Raw genomic sequence first — 16,209 nt, 5'->3', positions numbered from 1 at the left:
TCTGAACTCTGGAGCACTCAACATGCTCCCTATCCTACAATGGGAGTCGTCGGCTAGCAGGGGCCGCTAGTATTCTTGAATAACGTACAGGTTCTAGAAAATGGAAGTTTTCTTTTCCTGATCTCTCCCCCATGTTTTGTTGAGAACAATGCGGAATATGGATCGGATATTGCCTTGATTTGCCAGAGCTTCTGAGAAAGAGGGACTCTCTCTTTATATCATCAACAGGTTGACGGGCGATGCACTGGACAGAAACCTCTAAGTTGGATGCCATTCCGGGTCGTTTTTTTATGGCGACGGGTCCTTTAAGGGGCTCCGATTTCCGCCCACACCTTCAACAGACGAGCATATGGATTGTCGCCTCCGTGTATCCTCTTCTGCATTCAGGCCTAACGCCAGACAACCTGCCCGGTCCACTCGGGGACTTCTACTCTGAGGATGTACGGAGGCACACATTTTTGGTGTCCAAGCACCCCCCCCCCTTTTCTATCATCACTATTTAGCGGATGATGCAAGAAAGCGGACGATTCCTCTCCGCGCCCCTGTTAAGAGGACGGTGGTTTGAGGGTTCCTAATTTTTCTACTCTGCACGACGATGGCTAGAGACCTGCTGGTCGCAGTCCCGCATTCTACCTCTTGGCAGATTATCCGGGTAGAGTTTCTTGTGGTATACCTACCAGTATCCCTGCCTGATGTATCATCATTTAAGATACCACAGACGGTCGGATAGCAAACCTAGTTCGTTCCGTCTTGTGGTTTCGGGTTCAGCGCTTTTCCCTCCCTTAGCCGCCACATGGGTTGCTTGACCAATGGTCTCCTGGTCAGAGACCTTAACTACTTCGTCTTCAACAATATAGCCGGCCAATCTAATTTTCTGAGCGGGAGACTAGCAAGGGATCGTATCTCCTCTACAGACCCAACCAGCAGTGGAAGCATTGTCCAGGATAGCCTAGATCTAAGGGATCTTGGTTCCTAAATGGAGGGAATCTAACAACCTTGGTCAAGGTCCTCCTTTTTTCTTATGGAGTTCCTCCGCTCAGTTATTACTTCATCAGAAAGAGGTGGACTTTTCTGGCATCCTTAGACATTCGGGATTCTTACCCTCACATGCCTATTTCTTCCCGCTACAACAATCTCTTCACCTTTCCATTTGCGAACAGCATTTTCTAGTCTCGTTCTTGTCCTCCGGCCTGGCTACCACACCAGAATGGTCGCAAGGGTCATGTTGGTTGTCGTGTGCTTCTTGCACCCTAGAAGTATGGTCGTCCTGCTCTATTTGGTCGACTTTGTAGCTGCTCTTCTAGGACTACGCTGAGTCGTCTATATCTCTTGCAATACCCTTTCTCTGGGCTGGCAGCTGAACTTAGACAAGTTTCTTTTCCTCTTTCCCAGTTCAGCAGATCCTCTTTGAGGATGATCCCGCTCATGCAGGATGATTATTCTCTCTCGAGTCAAGGTCGTGGCTCTTCTCCAGAGAGCTTGTTCTCTCATTCCCTCGGTTCATTCAGTTCGCTAGGAGGGTTCTGAGGAATTGGACAACAATGGAAGCAGTTTCCTTCGCTGCGCTTGTTTTCTGCAAATCTATCAGGCTTTCAAAGAGTATTCTCTGAGCTCCTTCCTCTCCCAGAGCCTTCTCCTGATCCAATGACCATTGGGGGAATTCCAAGGCCAGTCTTCTTCTCCCGATCTTTTCTCTGGAGTTCTGAACGGTACGTCTAATCCTACAGCAGGCCCATTTACTTTAGGCGGGTCTTCAGTTGGATATCGCCACGGCTGTGCCACTCGTTAACCATCTAGCAAGTACCCACAGTCAAGCGCCATGGCCCAGGTATCTCTCTCTACTGATGAGCCGAGATCTTTCATTCAGGGATCTCAACAGTACTTATCCCTGGAGTAGAGCTCTGGGCGGCAGACATATTCAGCTGTCAGGGTTTTCTCCTCTAGTGTGTGGGAACTTCACTCGGAAGTCTTCCATCGGATCTGCCTTCACTGGACTACTCCAGATGTAGGTCAGATGGCGTCCAAGCTGAACGCCAATGTACTCCGATTCATGGTTTGGCCTTGACTTCCAAGACCATCGCAGTGCATGCTCTGTTCTTCCACGGTACCAATTTCTATATCTCCTCTTCTTCTACTTCTGAGATCTTTTTCGGAAGCAGGAAGGGCTCCAGGGATCCCGGGAGAACCGCACTGACCATGTCAGGGTTTGCTCGCTTACTGTTCTTCTAGTTTTCCATCTTATTGCGACAAAACTGGAAAGATGGACTTTCTCGCAGGGAGCTTTAACCTGTAGTTCTTCCCTTCCGCGTACCGTTAGATCCGTGGGACCCTAACGTTCCTGGGCATCTTACAGTGGACTTCTTTTTTGGATCCGGACAGCCTTCACTATCAGGGAAGGTCTCTTCCCTTCTTTCTCTGCGTTCTTGTCCTACTGATGAGTCTTCGGAACTCGACGTTCTGTTCTTTGTCTTTTTTCCTTATTACCTCAAGGCAGGGTTGCCCTCAGGACATCCCCTTCCCTCATTGCCAAGGTGGTATTGTATTCCCACTGTTGCAGGGGAATCGTTCTCTCATTTCTTTCGACTCCGCTCCACACACCTCGGAAGGGATCCTCCATAATCTGGAAGAAGTGTGTACTTCGAGTGGGTACGTATCGAGAATGGCGTCCTGCCAAGGGTTGGACGCTTTACTTGGCTTTCTCGATGGTAAGTAGGCTTCCTGACGGTCGCAGGAAGGGTCTAGCCGTTTCTTCGGCCAAGTTAGCCTGGTGGATTGTTTTCTCCATCCAGGAGTCCTTCCGAGCTAGATTTCAGCCTATTTCCCTGTCTGAGGGCTCTAGGTTCCAGACTTCGGCAAGCACGACCGCAAGCTTGCGAACTCCTCCAGTCCGCATACATTCTTGAAGCACTTTTATTCACATACTTCTACAGATGTGAGTCGGGGCAGGCGGACCTTGCAGGCCGCGGTGGCGCACTTGTAAGTAGCGGTTACACGGCCTGATCTGATGTTGTCCCCACCCAGGGACTGCTTTGGGACGTCCCATGGTCTGTGTCCCCCAATGAGGCGAAGGAGAAATAGGGATTTTTGTGTACTCACCGTAAAATCCTTTTCTCCGAGCCATTCATTGGGGGACACAGCTACCACCCTGTTATTAGCTTATGCTTTGTTTTATCTTTTGATATGTTATACTCTCATTTATAATGTTACATGCTATACGTTTATATGTTGCTATTGATCTCCTACTGCTTTTGCACCGAACTGGTTAGCTGGGGGCCAGCAGGAGGGTGTATACTGCAGGGGAGGAGCTAACTTTCTTTGTATTACTTAGTGTCAGCCTCCTGGTGGCAGCAGCATACACCCATGGTCTGTGTCCCCCAATGAATGGCTCGGAGAAAAGGATTTTACGGTGAGTACACAAAAATCCCTATTTTGTGCACATGATGCTTTTTTTTCTGTGAAAAAAACACATCGCGGTAAAAAGCAGCATGTTCATTAATTTTGCGGGTTTTTCGCTTTTTCCCCACTATTTAATGGATTGGGAAAAAATGCGAAAAAAAACACAACGCATAAAAAACGCGAAAAAAGCGCATGCGGATTTCTGGCAGAAATGTCTTGTTTTTGTCAGGAAATTTCTGCAAGAAATCCTGACGTGTGCACATAACCTTAAAGTCCAATCAGAATGTAAAATTCTTGATCAGTAAATGCCATAACGAGAAAAAAATAAAAATGCCAGAAGTGTGGTTTTTCGGTCATCACTCCACCTTAAAAAAATTAAAAAAAAAACAAATCAGAGCGCTTTATCTATCCCAAATTGGTATAAATGAAACTGAAGAAAGGGAGGAAAGCACACTAGCACAAAAAACAAAACTTGGCTGCTGAAGGAAGGGGTCTAATAAACACAGTTGCCCACTCACACTTAAATGTCATCCCATTCCCATTGATTTAAGGAGGTGGGGGAATGAAAAGACTCTATGTTCACCTTAAAATTATCTTTTAATCCTAAAATTTTGGATCATTTTCCTCATTTAACAAATGACAAATTCAAATATTCTTAACAACTTTGTTTAGTTTGGTTATACTTTTAGAATGTGTGTGAAAATATTATGTAATTCATAGGTACAATATTTGCCAAAATATGGAAAATTTTGAAGGGTTCACAAACTTTCCAGCACCACTATAGCCATTCTCATTATTTATGTATGGATATATACAATTTGTATTGATCTATAAAATCAACTTTTTAGCAAGAGGAAGAAAAGTCTGGTAAAAAAGTGCTTGTCTGATAGCCTGGAGGCAACTTCCTATGACGGAGGAGAATGCTGATGCAGTGTGTTTTCAGATCTTTGTGACATGCGCATCTTTTAAGTTGCATGGATGCTGCACGTTCCGGCTAGGTGAAGGACATGTCATGTGATGAGTCAGATGCCTAGTGTTGCGTATACGTGTACTCTACAGAGTGTACATAACGTGCTTCTTGTAAAGCTACATCTGTATAATTTATAAGAGAGACATTAACAATAGACCTATTACGGTGACTCAGTGGTTAGCACGTTTGCTTTGCAGCGCTGGGATCCTGGGTTCAAATCCAACCAAGGACAACATCTACAAGGATTTTTTATGTTCTCGCCGTGTGTGCGTGGATTTCCACTGGTTCTCTGGTTTCCTCCCACTCTCCTAAGACCTACTGATAGGGAAATTAGATTGTGAGCCCCAATGGGGACAGTGCTAATTATGTCTGTAGAGGGCTGTCGAATTAATAGCACCATATAGATGAGTGAAATAAATATTACCTCCATATTCTAGTGCATTAAAATTACTGATATTCACACTGCCACTTCTTTATGTTGTCAGGGGGCAGTTTTAATTAGTATGAAATATGGTTTTCCTATTATGTACTCTACATCTGGAGTGCATCTTAAGTACCATCCTAAAGTCATAAAATACTGTAATTATTAACCAGTTGCCCAAAAAAGTGTGCTTCAAAGAGTAGATGTAAGTTAGATCACTTTTGTAATATGGTATTCTATGTAGGCTAACACAATTTTAGATCAACATATGTCCAACTGTGTCAAGGGCACTTAAAAATAATAATAATATTTATTTTTATATAGCACTAACATATTCCGCAGCGCTTTACAGGTTGCACACATTATCATCGCTGTCCCCGATGGGGCTCACAATCTAAATTCCCTATCAGTATGTCTTTGGAATGTGGGAGGAAACAGGAGAACCCGGAGGAAACCGACGCAGAGAACATACAAACTTCACAATAATGAAACAACTAATCCCATATACACATTTATATAGAAAGAACAAGAGATCTCAGCAACAGTAAGAGCAATATTTATTAATACACTATAAAAAAAACACGTGCAAAATATGTAAAAAAAAAAAAAAAAAAAAGCAAAATGCCGTAGGGAACAGGTCAAAACACTGAGAGAAAGTGTATACGAGTGAATATTGAATTGCTACAACCAAAATAAGCAAGTAATCAACTGACATTACATGTAATACACTTTATCCGCATAACACATCAAGATATAATATGAACACCTAATGCAATAGCTATATATATATATATATAGATATATATATATAGATATATAGATAGATATATATATATATATATATATATATAACATGTGTCAATTGGTTTCAATATGGTAGCAACCAAAAAACCTTGGAGAATCCAAAATTGCACAAAGTGCATAAGTAAGGTATAACATCAGTAACTTATGGTGAAATCACTGTATCGCTGAGCAAAGTAACTCATGGGCATATGAGATACGTAAATTCAACATCTCCTTTCATATAAAGTCTCCATATAAAGTTCAATACAAACCGATCCAACATGGAATGCAAATGTTAGGTAAAAATACCTTATCCCAATATCCACTCAATGTGGCATAATGAAAGGATTCATTTCCTAGTGCTGGTGGTGCTCGTGGTGCTCCTCTCCATCAGATCAAACCAGTGGAGACCATGACTAAGGCTTTGTTATAGGCCGAAACATGTTCTAGATGTCCACTGGTTTGATCTGACTGCATGTAACTGCTTTTTTACATTTTTTTAGCTATTTCTCAATAAAATGGAAGTTTTATACAAATATGATATCTGAAGGTGCAGCGGATTCTTCATCGCTGGTTCATACATTTTTCTCTGATTGTCTGATAGCAACTGTATTTTTGGGGAAAATGACAGAGAAAGATGTATGTGGGGAATATGATGGAGAGGATCTGTCTGTGCAGTGTAATATGACAGGTAGGAACTGAGTGATTGGCGAATATGACTGATAGGAGCGGTGTGGGAGGAATATGATGGGGAGGAGCTGTGTGAGAGGAATATGATGGAGAGGCTCTGTATGATAGGAGGGAATATAAAGGAGAGGAGCTGTGTGTGAGGGATATAACAGAAAGTAGCTACATGTGTGGGGGAATATGACGGAGAGGAACTGTGTGATAGGATGGAATATAAAGGAGAGGAGCTGTGTGTGTCTAGGGGGGAATATGACAAAGAGGAGCTGTGTGTGAGGGATATAACAGAAAGTAGCTACATGTGTGGGGGAATATGACAGGGAGGAGCTGTGTGTGGTGGGAATAATACGGAGATGAGCTGTGTGGGAATATGTTGGAGAGGAGTTGTGTGGGGGAATATGACAGGGAGGAGCTGTGTGAGAGAATATGACTGGGAAGATCTGTGTGTGAGGGAATAGGACGGGGAGTAGCTGTATGTGGAAGGGAATATGATGTGGAGAAACTGCAGGAATATGACAGGGAGGGGCTGTGTGTGAGGGGAATATGACAAGGAGGGGCTGTGTGTGAGGGGAATATGATGGGGAGGGGCTGAGTGGGGGGAGTATGGTGGGGAGGAGCTGTGTGGAGGGGGAATATGTTGGAGGAGTTTTGTGTGGAGGAATGTGGCAGGGAGGAGCTGTGGGGGAAATATGACGAAAATTGTGGGGGAATATGATGGGAAGGGGCTGTGTGGTGGGAATATGACGGAGAGGAGTTGTGTGCGGGGGGAATATGAAAGGGGAGGAGCTGTGTGGAGGATATGACAGAAGAGCTGTGTGTGTGGGAGGGGAATGTGATGGAGAGGAGCTATGTGTGGGAGGGGAATATGACGGAGAGGAGCGATGTGTGGGAGGGGAATATGACGGAGAGGAGCTGTGTATGTTGGAAGGGAATATGACGGAGAGGAGCTGTGTGTGGGAGGGGAATGACGGGGAGGAGTTTTGTGTTTTTGGGAATTTTACGGGAAGGAGTTGTGTGTGGGGTATATGTTGGAGAGGAGTTGTGTGTGTGGGGGAATATGACGGAGAGGAGCTGTGTGTCGGGGAAGATATGACTGGGAGGAGCTGTGTATGAGGGGGGGGAATATGACAGGGAGGAGCTGTGTGTTTTCTGGAATTTGACGGGAAAGAGTTGTGTGTGGGGAATATGTTGTAGATGAGTTGTCTGTTTAGGGAATATGACAGGGAGAAGCTTTGTGTGTGGGGGAATATGACAGAGATGATTTGTATGTGTAAGGAATATGACTGATAGGAGCAGAGTATGTGGGGAATATGACAGAGGAACTGTGTGCGGGGGAATATGACCGGGAGGAGGGGTGTGTGTGTGTGTGTGTGTGTGTGATATGACTGATAGGAGTGGTGTGTGGGGGGATATGCCAGAGAGAAGCTGTGTGGGGGGGGAATATGACTAATAGCAGCTGTGTGGGGGGGAATATGACTAATAGCAGCGGTGTGGGGGGATATGGCAGAGAGAAAGTGTGTGTGGGGGGAAATATGACCAATAGGAGCAATGTGGGGGGAAAATATGATGGCGAGAAGCTGTGGGGGAATATGACGGAGAGAAACTGTGGGGGAGAATATGATGGAGAGAACCTGCGTGGGGAATATGACTGAGAAGCTATGTGTGTGTGGCAAAGCTGTGTGGGGGGAAGAGGGAATATGACGGGGAGGAGTTGTATATGTGGGGAATATGACTGTTAGCGGTGTGGTAAGGGGAATATGGCAGAGAGTAGCTGCGTGCGGGGGGATATGACCAGGAGTTACTGTGTGTGGTGGAATATGACTAATAAGACTGGTATAGGGGGGATATGATAGCGAGAAGCTGTGTGTGGAGGAATATGACGGAGAGGATCTGTGTGTGGGGGAAGAGGGAATATGACTGGGAGAAGTTGAATGTGTGGGGAATATAACTGATAGCAGCGGTGTGGGAAGGGGAATATGGTGGAGATAAGCTGTGTGGGGGAATATGGCGGAGAGAAGCTGTGTGTGGGGGGAAATATGACCAATAGGAGTGGCGTGGGGGGAGAATATGATGGAGAGAAACTGTAGGGCATATGACTGAGAAGCTGTGTGTGGCGAATATGACGGAGAGGATCTGTGTGCGGGTGAGGACAGTTGTATGTGTGGGGAATATGACTGAGCGGTGTGGGAAGGGGAATATGGCGGAGAGTAGCTGCGTGCGGGGGGATATGAAGGGGAGTTGCTGTGTGTGTGGTGGAATATGACTAATAGGACTGGTATGGGGGGATATGATGGAGAGGATCTGTGTGCGGGGTAATATGGGGAGGAGTTTGTGTGGGGAGTATGACATAGCGATGTGGGAAGGAAAATATGGCGGAGAGAAGCTGCGTGAGGGGGATATGGCAGAGAGAAGCTGTGTGTGGGGAGAAATATGACCAATAGGAGCGGTGTGGGGGAGGGTATGATGGAGAGAAGCTGTTTGTGGGGGAATATGATGGAGACAAACAGTGTGGGGGGAGAATATGACTGAGAAGCTGTGTGTGGGGGAGGAGAGTTGTATGTGTGGAGAATATGACTGATAGCGGTGTGGGAAGGGGAATATGTCAGAGAGAAGCTGTGTGTGGGGGGATATGACGGGGAGTTGCTGTGTGTGTGATGGAATGTGACTAATAGGAGTGGTAATGGCAGGAATATGATGGAGAGAAGCTGTGTGTGGGGGAATATAACTGATAGGAAAATGACAGAGGATCTGTGTGCGGGGTAATATGACGGGGAGGAGCTGAGTGTGGGGAATATGACTGATCGGAACGGTTTGGGGGAAATATGACGGGGAGAAACTGTGTGGGGGGAATATGATGGAGAGGAGCTGTGTGTCGGGGGGATATTGTTGCAGGAATCACACTGATGGGCAATTATTTGTGCATGGGAGCAGTATTGGAGAGATTTATATTTGTGGGGCAGTATAATGATACTTTTATTTGTAAGGGCGCCATGTTGGGAAGTGCTGCTGAATACTGAGAAGAGGGAAGTCTGCAGAGACGAGCACTGGGCATGAAATCTGTTCATGTTTTTTGTACTACTTGGAGACAAAAGGGATAGGAATGCTCAGAGATGTCACCTACAAGTTACCTGGATGTAAAAGTGTATTTGTATTCCTTCCTGCATCTCATCAGTGTTGTGGTTCCTGTATAGTTCACAGTCTAATGATGGCTGGTAACAATAACTCCCACTATCTCCTTACCATCGTTAAGGACTTAAGTTACCGTTACATTTAGCAACGCTGCAGCGATCTAGACAACGATGCTGATCGCTGCAGCGTCGCTGTTTGGCCGCTGGAGAGCTGTCACACAGACAGCTCTCCAGCGACCAACGATCCCGAAGTCCCCGGGTAACCAGGGTAAACATCGGGTTACTAAGCGCAGGGCCGCGCTTAGTAACCCGATGTTTACCCTGGTTACCAGTGTAAATGTAAAAAAAAAAAAACACTACATACTTACATTCCGGTGTCTGTCCCCCGGCGCTCTGCTTCCTGCTCTGACTGAGCGCCGGCCGTAAAGCACAGCGGTGACGTCACCGCTGTGCTTACGGCCGGCCGGCGCTCACAGTGCAGGGAAGCAGAACGCCGAGGGACAGACACCGGAATGTAAGTATGTAGTGTTTGTTTGTTTTTTACATTTACACTGGTAACCAGGGTAAACATCGGGTTACTAAGCGTGGCCCTGCGCTTAGTAACCCGATGTTTACCCTGGTTACCAGTGAAGACATCACTGAATCGGCGTCACACGCCGATTCAGCGATGTCAGCGGGTGATCCAGCGATGAAATAAAGTTCTGGACTTTCCCCAGCGACCAACGATCTCCCAGCAGGGGCCTGATCGTTGGTCGCTGTCACGCATAACGATTTCGTTAACGATATCGTTGCTACGTCACAAAAAGCAACGATATCATTAACAATACCGTTATGTGTGACGGTCCCTTTACTGGGAGTTGCAGGTTTACATTATACGGGTAGGTTTACACTGGGCGTTTTTGCTGCATTTTCTTTCTGCAGCAAAACCTGATTTCTTGGCAGGAAATGAGCTGTGGCAAAAACACAGGTTTAGGAAGTGTTTTTGGTGCGGTTTTGGTTCATTTTTTTTGGTGCATTTTTGTGTTTTTGTCCATGCTAATGTTCATTGACTTTTCTGCAGAAAAAACACTGCAAATAAAGATACCTTCGTTTTTGCAAGCGTTTTTCAACACCCATTCAAGCCAATGGGTGAAAAACGCTGCAAAAACGCTGAAAGAAGTGACATGCTCTATGTCCAAAAAAAGGCAGCAAAGCACAAAATCCTGGTGACACAAAAAACAATGTGACAATGTGTGTGCATGAGATTTCTGAAATATCATTGGCTTTGCTGGTACTGTAAAAAGCAGCTGAAAATTAGCATTAAAAAAACAGCTAAAATGCCCAGTGTGAACTTACCCTACAAGTGTAGATGAGGCTGAGCTGGAAACTGCAATTGATCTCTACTAAGTTTGGTGATTAATTCCTGTATTGACAGTGGTTCTGGCGCTGCATACATGTTTTGATCATGTAGCAATCCATAACGTGTTTCATATTAAATGTGAAAAATCCTCAAAACTTGATTTTGAGGAGGATTTGGTTGAGTTTCTGCTCCAAAAACTCACTAAGTTTGCCTGTGTTCACGTTGATGTTTTTGGAGGATAAACTCTCCAAATCCTTCTCAAGTAGTCAACACTTGGTTCTGATGATATATTAATGTATTGAAGGAGGTTCTGCTGATGTATCTATGTAAATACCCCTTTAATTTTTTTGCAGCTCTTTTGAATACGACAATGTGGCTCTTGCCCGAAAAATGTTATGCACCCCTGCTGTATGATAATGATCCAGGAAACTAGGATTAGTTTGGTGAGGTGTCACAGCTCTGTAAGCAGACAACTGAAGAGAGTTGCTAGAAGCGCAAACTGTGAAGATGCAGAAAGTGAAGGCACTGTCAATCATGACCAAGGGGGTAGAGGAATGTGACTGCAGCTTCTGAATCTGGACTACTGTCAGTGCGGAAACACCTCACCAAACTACTCCAGGTTCATTTTCATACAGGTGTATTTATGATAATTTTACTCAACTATGTGCAATTCCATAAAAACATTATTAGGCTAACAATAACTCTCTGAAAGGTCATGTGGCAATTCAAAAGTGTCAGGAGACCTGGCTGGTTTCCTTTAAGCCATTGTCATTTTAGACATGCCTGGGCAAAGATAAATAATACAGAATAAACACCAGTGTCCTTAGATTGATGCTAGGTAGGAATCACATGCGCCAGCTATGCTTGGTATTTTATTTATGCATCTGAAACATTACAGTAAACTTCTTGTGTTTCTTTCACACTGAAAGGCTGTTATGTTTCAGGAAGAACGCATTTCAAACTGGGGCCCGAGGAACAGGACACTACACGTATAAGGAAAGAACTATTAAAGGTTACCTGTCGCCAGTAAAAACGCTGTTAACCTGAAAATATGTGGTTAATCTGCAGGATAGTAGCGTTCCTAACCAGCATGGCGCGTGATGGTAGCTGAACTCCGAAGAGAGAACAGTAAGTTTATTCTCCCTGGCAGCATTCGGTTTCAGTCACTGCGCTGAGGTGGGTTCAGTCATCGGTCTGAAAATAAAGAGTAGCGGTTGTCAGCTCTTACTGACAGTCGGCCCCAATGCAGAGCCAGTGTCAGTAAGGGCCAGGGTTGCTGATACAGCCCCCCGCTGTGTATTCTCAGAGCGATGACTGAATCTTCACTGGCACCATGACTGAGACTCAATGCATCCAGGGAGAATAAAAGTTCATTTTCTCCCCGCAGTGTTCGGCTATGTGCATGTGCTGGCAGGTTAGTAACGCTATTTTTCTATATTTGCTGACTACACCAAACTATGCAGGATATTAAAAGCTGACCTTGACATCACAATATTGCAAAACTATCTGGATAAGATGATTGAATGGGCAAACACTTGGCAAATGAGATTTAATGTAGATTAGGGTCAGACTGGCCTGGCAAGTTATCGGGAAAATCACTGATGGGCCCTTGAGGTGGACCAAATAGATGGTGGTGGGAAGAAGACAGGGAAAAAAGTGCTGTTTTCAGGGGCACGGGTCCTTTAAAAGCACAAGCAGAATATGTGCAGGGGTGCGCGCACGCGGCGTTCATTACCTGAACCGCCGCGTTGCACGTCCCGATAAACTCTGCGACTGTGGACGCCGGCGTAGATATCTGTCATGCGCCGCATGCAACGGGCGCATACAAGTCAGCCGCCAACCTTTGCTAGGTCGGCGGCCATTTTAAAATGAGCGTGCCAGATCTGCAGATGAGGACATCGGGAGTTAAAAGGAATCTTTTTTTTTTTTCCCTCTCTGTGCATGCGGCCAGGACAAAGGACCAGGAGGAATATATGGAGGGGGCAGGACAAGGGGCCAGGATGGATATATGGGGGACCAGGATAAATGAATAGGGGCAGGACAAGGGACATATGGGGGCCAGAATGGATAGCTGGGTGCCAGTCTGGATAAGGACATAGGGGGCCAGGCTGGGACATATTATAAAATAAAGGGTGCCAGGCTGGGTGAAATTATTAAATGAAGGGGGCCAGGATGAGGATCTTAATTACGGTTTATTTATGTAGGACTAATGTCAAGGGAACTCAGAGTAAGGGTTCGTGAGCACGTGCGGGACATTTGTGCGGCCAAGACAGCGACCAACGTTACCCTCCTCAAAACTGTCCCCCGTCACTTTAGACAATATCATAACAGCGATCATCATCATTTAAAGTGAGGGGGATAGATGTAATCCATCTGGGTATAAGAGGGGGGGATTATAAGAAAATACTGGCGCAGGTTGAAACTAAATGGATCACTATACTGGATACTCTGACCCCTAGGGGTCTGAACGAGTCCCTGTCCTTTTCCTCATTTTTGGGACCTTGATTACTGTACATGTCTGTACTTCTTGTTATTTATTCCTATCGGTTGCCCATGGGCATTTGCTTAGGGTGTGTTTTTGATGTTTTTTGTTTTTAATTGTTTTATGTTTTTGTATGTTAATTATTATATTCATGACCTTGCAGTGGGACCATAACTCTATGGGTCTACCCTAGTTGGACTTGGGATACAGCTCTACATTATCTGCGCCACTGAATTAATTGTCGTGGAGAATGTGACAGAGGATCCTTACTTGAACTGGCGGAGAGAGAATTATCTGAAATGTATAAAGTTGCATAATGTATAAATTGTGATATCTCTACTCTGCAAGTGTATTACCTGTACCTCTGTATATGTTCTTCATGCCACTATTGGGAATGATGCTCTGATTTTCACCCGACTTCCGGTTTGATATACTAGCTTTTAAATCATTCATTGGTGACGCAGTGGCTGTGCGCATGCGCGCCGCGGCCCGGGACTTCTGGTATGCAGTGGCGCGTCTTTATGCCTTGCTCGCACGCCTGGGGATTTCTTACACTCCCCGCGCGTGCGCAGTAATGCATGACGCTCCTTTGCACTTCCAGGACCTGCGGTACGCGATGCGCATGCGCCGCTTTCTAGCCACTCGGATTGGCCCAGAACCAACAGGTGACACATCCTTTGACCTTAAAAGGTCCTATTGACAAGCAATTAAGCACTTCCCTTGAGAAAGCGGTCGATTAGGGACGCGAAACGTGCGTCGGGGAGCTTTTTCACACCCACAGCCCAGGACCCTCCTACCCCTGCCAGTGGTAAGTGTCTGCCGACCCTTTATGCGGTCACTATTACCTCTTTGTGGGGTTGTGCATATTAAGGGTCCTTTCCTAGATGGTAGGCATACTTACCTGTGCCATAGTACTTCTTGCACTTGCACCTTATGATGAGACGGACTGATAGGCATTAATGGATTAGGGCTATTGGTGGGTCCTGGTTACCCTGGTGTGTTGTCTTTGCACATGTATCACTTTATTTATGTCTTTAAACGTATGTGAATAATATGTGAATTTTCAATAAATTTTGATATTTTTACCTCATACATACCTAGTACAACTCCTATTTCTCCTCTTAAGTATGTCTCACACTGGTAACTCTTCCTTCATTTAAAATAAGCTCTAGAGACAGATTCCAAGGAGATTTGTGTCCTGTCCATAGATCTTAACAGCTCATTTACATATTCCAGAAAAATCCAGGTTTTTCTCAATAGGATCTCAGACTGCATATATAAAGGTATCCTTTTATTCCACTTTCTATGAACTGCATGCCCATATCGACTACTTAGGAGGACTGATCCTACTGACAGATTTTCTTTTTAACCCCTTTCAAACCTTAGACGTATAGTTACATCTAAGGTTGGCTCCCCCTGTTTACTGCGGGCTCCAGCGATGAGCCCGCAACTTTGCCAGCAGATGTAATTATCATCCTAATCTGACATGTGCCCCTAAAAGCCGCGGGTGGATTCAATCTCTGACAGCAGCATTTAACGTGCTTGCGCTGGAAGCATGTCACTAATCTGACCCCTTTTGGTTGTCATGGCCGGATAGCTATGAGTGCCACCCAGCAGTCGGCGCTCATAGTAAGTGATCATTTCTTCTACACAGCTGAAGCCATGCTTTCTGTAGCACAAGTGATCTGATTATCACAGCTCCTAGTCTCCCATGGAGAATACTGAAGCAAGTGTAAAGTTAAAAAAAAAAAGTTTTTAAAAATATTAGAAAAATAAAAATAAAAGTTAAAATCACTCCCCATTCGCCCCATTCAAAAACAATAAAAAAAATTTAAAAATACATATATTTGGTATTGCCGCTTTCAAAATCGCCCAATCTATCGATATATAAAAATAATTAATCTGATCAGTAAATGGCGTAACGAGAAAAAAAATCAAAACTCCAGAACTAGTGTCTCCGCAAGAGATATTGACATGCTGCGGTCTGGAAAGACGTGCCGCATGTCCGTCTCCTCAGGTGATCCGGAGGTGTCTGTGGATGCAGACTGGGCATTTGATTTCTTCAAATCTTATCCACTATGCTGTAACATCTGGATGCTACACAAGTACGCAGCATCCAACCCACAGCGTTTACTGATCGTCTGCACATATCCTGAGAGCACTTTTTTCCTCCAAACATTTGGAGGAAAATGGGGGGGTGCTTTGTATAATCCAGATGTACCTGCTGTGGGTGGGGGAGCGGTAGCGGCGGACAATCGGGTCACAGGAGGCAGGAGCCGACTGCTGTGGCTAACCCCTGTGCCCGCTGTTAAAGAGAAATGAATATTCACAGGTGCGCTTGCCCATAGTCCCTCCAGCCTCTATGCACTGATGCGCTGAAGCCAGTGCTAAGAGGTGGGAGAGACTATGGGCGTTGGGAGCATTGAATAATATTTTCTCTTTAACGGTGGCTGGGAGACCACGTGTGCCCCCCTCTATTAAAGATAATGAATATTCACTGCTCTCCACGCCTATGAAAGTGGAGAGCAGTGAATATTCATTCACTTTAGTAGTGGGCACACATGATCGCCCAGCCGCTGCAGGAAGCCAGCGGCTGTAGATAACTGCCTGCTATTAAAGAAGATGAATATTCACGACTCCACATGCCCATAATACCGGGCGTGGTGAGTAGTGAATAGTCCGCAGCTTTCCTCTGCTTGTAAGCAGCGCATGACATCACTGCCGTGTACTGCTTACAAGCATAAATCAGCTACTGATATCAGAACAGGATGTTGTGAGAGAGCGCAGGGAAGGTAAGTAGAATGGTTTATGGTTTTTTTTATGTTTTTCTGCTGGGGTTCATGCATACCAGGATAGGGATGAGCAGTTTCTACCTCAATGAAAGTCCGCCTAATCGCTGCCATAAGGATAAAAGTGTGTTCATACTTCAACAGCAAGTATCATTCACAGGTAGTCGGCACTCCTTTCCTGTGGTTGTGCACATGGGGAAATAGCAGTGAAACAGAA

Source organism: Ranitomeya imitator, chromosome 5 (assembly GCF_032444005.1).
Source record: "Ranitomeya imitator isolate aRanImi1 chromosome 5, aRanImi1.pri, whole genome shotgun sequence".
Classification (NCBI taxonomy): Eukaryota; Metazoa; Chordata; class Amphibia; order Anura; family Dendrobatidae; genus Ranitomeya; species Ranitomeya imitator.
Note: the sequence above shows the minus strand (reverse complement) of the source record.